We start from the raw sequence: 5939 nt of genomic DNA, 5'->3' as shown, positions 1-5939 counted from the left end.
ATTGTTGGGTGTCATGAAGAGATAGGAAGCCTCCAAAGATATTTTCAGGCTATGACAGCAAAAAAATGCTAGGATCTTCCAGCCTGGGAGATTTCAGCAAAGATAATATAACTTTAGCAAGCAACATATGAAATGCAAATAACTGAATTTTGAAAGGCATATAACCGAATTTTGAAAGGCATATAACTGAATTGCCAGCAGACTACTTTCTCATGAATACTAGCAAACATTACTAACTTTTTCCATTTCCTCATGATTTAGACAGAGCATTTGCAATTCAAGTCACATGGGTACCCAAAAGCAGACTGAGAAAATTACCATTTGGTTGTTAGGTGAAAATACCGAGTTCTTGCTTGGTCATCTCCTCCTCATCACTGTCGACCAGACATCCTTTGATCGGTGCAATCTCCTACACCACAATGGGTACTCGAACCCATGACCTTAGTGTTGAAACTCCTGTGAGTCTACCACTAAGCCATGAGTAGGGACCTAGAACCACTGGAAGAGGTAGTGTGGTTTATAGAGTGGAATAAAATTACTAGGAGGAACAAATATCTGCAAATTTGTTTTCAAGTACACTATGACAATAGTTTTGTAATTCCAAATACCAGCATCTAGATTGAGCAACTTGGATTGCATAAATGCTTGTTTGTCTGTAACCTGTAAATGATACTTGTCGTAGGCATGAGATGAAAAGGATAATTTTGTGGAATGTTGTATTGAAAGAAAGGCCGAAGCCAAAAAAATACAAACATAAAAGAAAACACATTATAGTTGAGGTGTGAATGCCATTTCCACCCGATCGACCCCGAACCGCTGTCCAACCAACCCGGTCGACCCCGAACCCCTGTCCAGCCTACCCGGTCGACCCCGAACCCCACATTCAAATCTTTGGGTGGTTGGTTTGTAATTGTTTTGGTTGTGAGAGTATTGAATTTGGGAGTGGAAAAGTTGTTGCTAGTAGTGGTCATAGGGGTTTTTGAGGCCATTGTACTTTCAAAGATTTGAACTTGTAACTGTTTGTAAGTTTTGGGAGATGGTTCTTGTTGGCATTGTTGTGTCATTTGTGTGGTGGTGAGAGTATCGGATTAAACAAAAACGGAATCAATGTTGTTTTGTAGTTTAATATTGAATGCGAGAATTGTTTGAGACTTTTGAGTTGGTAGTTATTTTGTTTTTGAATGATTTCTTTTAGAAATTGGAAATCAGCATTTTCTTGGACGTTTTTTTTTTAAAAAATTTCTGAGAGATGGGATTTTAACATTCGTTGTTTAATTTGTTTGGGAGTGAGTTTTGGATTTAAGGAATGGGATTTGAAGTTGTTGGTGATTTAATGTTGACCATGGGGATTGTATGTGGTAATTGTTTATCTTGCTCAATCATCGGTGTGAATTGGAACGACTGGAAGAATGTGGTTGAAACCTGCATGTTGGTGTCTTTTAGAAGATTTGGGGGATAGATTATGGTCTATAATTGGTCAGCAATGAGTCTTGGGTTTGAGAATGGAACTGGAAGTTGTTAGTGGTTAAGTACTAAACTGGAACTTTCCTAGAAGTGTAAGAAAGTTGTTAGTTGAATTGCTGGAAGTTGGTATTGGTTTGGTGCTTTTTCTTGGAAGTTTTCAGAGAGGGACTTTTAGCCATTCAACATGTAATTAGTGTCGTACTGAGAAGGATTCATGTTTTTATAAATGGCCTACGTGAGGAAGGCACAAAGAATTTTAATTTTAATAAAGCAAAAACTTTACAAGCGTCGATCGACTTAGAGCTGGAAGTCCAACCTGTTAAATCAATCTTGATTCTCCTTACAACTATACTAACTGAACTATGGAGGTTACAAAAGCAACAATTGTTCCTTTCCCCCCAAATAGCCCAAAGTGAAGCCATTGTACCAACCTCACCTAACCTGACCAGAATTCCTGCTTTGTTGTGATTGTGGAAGTTGCAACTTGCTCATTGTCAAATTGCCCTGGGTATACTTCTAAATTCAAATCAGCCATTTGAAACCAGTGAGGTACTAACAGCAACTAGTTTACAGTGCTGAGTTGTAGTCAATGAGTAATAAGAAGCGCAGTAATGTGATTGTTCTAGTATGCTTCCCATATCCACCGATTCATCCTTTTTTTGTTACACTTTTCTTTTTTCTTATATAGGTGCAGTTTCTACCAAAGAAAGTAGCTGCTGTACAGGCCATTTATATCTCAAATTATCATGCCTAAAAATTCAGTGAGAGAAACCTAAAAATTCAGCGAGGAAACCTCGGAATAGAGCGAGGGAACGTAGTAATTGAGCGAGGCAACCTATAAATTGAGCAAGGGAACCGAGGAATTGAACGAGGGAACCTAGAAAATGAGCGAGGAAACCTAGGAATTCAGCGAGGGAACTTAGAAATTTAGCGAGGGAACTTGGGAGTTGAGCGAGGGAACCGAAGAATTGAGCGAGATCCGCTCAATTTCCAGTTTATCCGGCTCAATTTCCAGTGTGGCCCGCTCAATTTCCAGTTCGGCCCACTTAATTTTTAGTTTATCCCGCTTAATTTCCATTTTGGCCCACTTAATTTCTAGTTCATCCCGCTTATTTCTATGTTTGCCTGCTCAATTTTCAGTTTTGCCCACTCAATTTCCAGTTTATCCCACTCAATTTCCAATTTGGCCTGCTCAATTTCCAGTTTGTCTCGCTCAATTTCCAGTTTGGCTCGTTCAATTTCCAATTTGTCCCACTCAATTTCTAATTTGGCCCACTGAAATTCTAGTTTGTCCTGCTCATTTCCATGTTTGCCTGCTCAATTTTCAGTTTGCCCCTCTCCATTTTCCAGTTTGTTCTACTCAATTTCCAATTTGGCCCGCTGAAATTCTAGTTTGTTCGGCTTATTTCCATATTTGCCCGCTCAATTTTCAGTTTGGCCCTCTCTAATTTCCAGTTTGTTCCGCTCAATTTCCCATTTGGCTCGCTGAAATTCTAGTTTGTCCCGCTCAATTTTCAGTTTGGCTCGCTCAATTTCCAGTTTGGCCTGCTCAATTTCCAGTTTATCCCGCTCAATTTCCAGTTTGGCCTGCTCAATTTCCAGTTTGGCCCGCTCAATTTCCAGTTTGTCCCGCTCAATTTCTAATTTGGCCCGTTGAAATTCTAGTTTGTCCCGCTCATTTCCATGTTTGCCCGCTCAATTTTCAGTTTGGCCCTCTCCAATTTTCAGTTTGTTCCGCTCAATTTTTAATTTGGCTCGCTGAAATTCTAGTTTGTCACGCTCATTTCCATGTTTGCCCGCTCAATTTCCAATTTGGCCTGCTTAAATTCTAGTTTGTCCCGCTCATTTCCATGTTTGCTCGCTCAATTTTCAGTTTAGCCCTCTCAATTTCCAGTTTGTTCCACTCAATTTTCAATTTGGCCCGCTGAAATTCTAGTTTGTCCCGCTCATTTCCATGTTTGCCCACTCAATTTCCAGTTTGGCCTGTTCAATTTCAAGTTTGTCCCGCTCAATTTCCAGCTTGGCCTACTCAATTTCCAGTTTGTCCCGCTCAATTTTCAGTTTGGCCCGCTCAATTTCCAGTTTGTCCCACTCAATTTTCAATTTAGCCCTCTGAAATTCTAGTTTTTTCTGCTCATTTCCATGTTTGTCCGCTCAATTTTCAGTTTGGCCAGCTCATTATGAGCTTAGCATAATAGCTCATAATGATATGTTCTTGTCGTGAGTCCCATCATGTTCCAATTTTTTGTTTCTTATTCAAAATTTCAAGATTTTCAAGGTCCCATCATGTTTGGATTTTTAAAATAACCCCTAGTTCAAAGATTTTCAAGGTCATTTCTATGTATTTCACGATCAATCCCGGTGATTCTGTTTCTCATTTCACTCTGGAATGGGAAGTCAATGTATATATTGTCCCCAGATGTGATATTGACATGTAGGAGTCTACATGTGAGATGAGTCACCGAAAATAATGTGGACCAATAAAAGCATTTCACGGTCAATTCGCTCCACTTCACGGTTAATCCCGGTGATTCCGTGTTGATTTACGGTCATTTCCATGCATTTCACGGTCAATTCCCTTCACTTCACGGTCATTTCTATGCATTTCACGTTCAACTCCGAAGATTCAGTTTCATTTCACGGTCAATTCCCTTCACTTCACGATCATTTCCATGCATTTTTTTCTAAACAAACAAGCTAAAGTATAGGACAACTACTCCATTACAAGTTGTATTTTGTATCAAGCAATTTATTTGGGAGAGGAAAATTCGGCATATCTTGTTAGCTTGAGGGGAGGCATTGGAATATCTTTTGCCTTCAACACAAATGATCTGCACTCAATTATAATTAATTTATAAGGAACTTGTATATTAATCGGGTTCATGTTGGGTCAGGCAACCTGAGACCTCAACCCGAGCCCAACCCAAGTTTTATCAGGTTGGTGTTTGTATGGCCCAACCCCAAGACCAAACTCGATACACCCTGCCCAAGCCCAACCCAATGTCGGGTCGATCACAAGTTGGTCGGGTTGAGCCCGCCCAACACAGCCCTCAAGAACTCAGACAGTCCCTTAGCAGGGTTCATTAATTTATTTTTTTAATCCTTAAAAACTGAAAATTAAGTCTTGAAGCAGGTTCCTCAATTCTGACCTTGGATATGTAAGTAGGAAGGGATCCTCCACACATTTCATAAGCTTCTTCATATGGTAAAACAGCAGCTGACACCTGAAAATTGGTTGAGAATAATCAGAGGTTCTTACTTTTGTCCTAACTAAAAAATGAAGAGAACATGCAAAGCCCACGACGACATCAGATAAAATCGCAGATCTACCACATGATTTGATACATACTTTCCCTCCATTAGAAATTAATGCATTCGCTGCAATTTCCAGCTCCTTTTGTTTATTTTGCAATTCATTTGGTGGGATTGTGCCTTTATACTCAACAAACGGCCTGCAAAATGGAGAATGTTAAATGCCATATCCAAGCAGGCAGATCAGCACTGCAAAAGATAACTTTATATCTAGATCATTCCAAAGTATAAAAATTTCACAGGAACAAATGGAGAAACTTCTACTAATTACGAAAAAAAAAACAAGAAATCTAACAATGAATGGCTAAGAATTGATTGTTATATGAGAAATTTCACCTTTTTGAAGGTACCAAACTACCTAATGCAGATGCAAAGTACAGCTTTTTGTCTTTGTGGGATTTGTTCAACATTCTTTGAGTTTACTGGTGTTTGTTTTTTCTTTTCTTTTAAATAATGTAATTTTGGCACCTCTATTTTATGTGTAGTCCCAACATCAGAGATTCTGACTTGACAAAACAAGAAGATAATAACTTTCAGCATTTGAAGCAACAAGAGTGTCCTTGCTCTTTGTCTGTTATATATATATATATATATATATATATATATATATATATATATATATTAAGGATACACAGAGAAGCAGCTCAGGATTATCTGGCCCATCTCAATCCACCAAAAATGCATTTTCTTCGTGCGTAGTGAATGAAAGCGTAAATGCTGCAAGAGCTTGAATAGTTGGGTTGAATTATGCAGTGGGAATAATATGGTTTGGAAAGACAAGAATGCAATATACTTCACTAAGAATCTGCAAATACTATAAGATCATACCCATCAGGAAAATGGTATCCTTTTCATATATGGTATGTCAAGTAACTAATTTTGGTTTAGAAGATATTCTTGTCATATGAATAAAGAAATAAATGAAAAAAAGAGATAACTTTTTTTTTATATGCTTATATATACACATTTCTATAAATATGTGTTAGAGAAAAATGTAGGTAGAATAAAATTCTCCATGTAAAAAAATAAAAATAAAAATGCATACGGATACGGTTATAGCTATGGTTATAATCCGTAGCCAAAGATCGGGGGTGGAATCGCGGGATCCGCGATTGATCGTCAATCGGGGCAGCGACTTGCGGTGGAATCGCAGGAGGTGTGAT

General features: G+C 38.5%; 1 long non-coding RNA gene across 1 annotated transcript; it reads right to left on the bottom strand.

Moving 5' to 3' along the window:
* Nucleotides 1–4607: 4607 nt before the first annotated feature.
* On the bottom strand, nucleotides 4608–5629 carry LOC131249112 (uncharacterized). The gene is made up of 3 exons (XR_009172680.1): nucleotides 5605–5629; nucleotides 4814–4916; nucleotides 4608–4688 (listed from the first exon to the last, which is right to left on the bottom strand). It is a non-coding gene; the product is annotated as an uncharacterized LOC131249112 (long non-coding RNA).
* Nucleotides 5630–5939: the final 310 nt, after the last annotated feature.

Source organism: Magnolia sinica, chromosome 6 (assembly GCF_029962835.1).
Source record: "Magnolia sinica isolate HGM2019 chromosome 6, MsV1, whole genome shotgun sequence".
NCBI classification, from domain to species: domain Eukaryota; kingdom Viridiplantae; phylum Streptophyta; class Magnoliopsida; order Magnoliales; family Magnoliaceae; genus Magnolia; species Magnolia sinica.
This window is presented reverse-complemented; position numbering and strand designations above follow the sequence as displayed.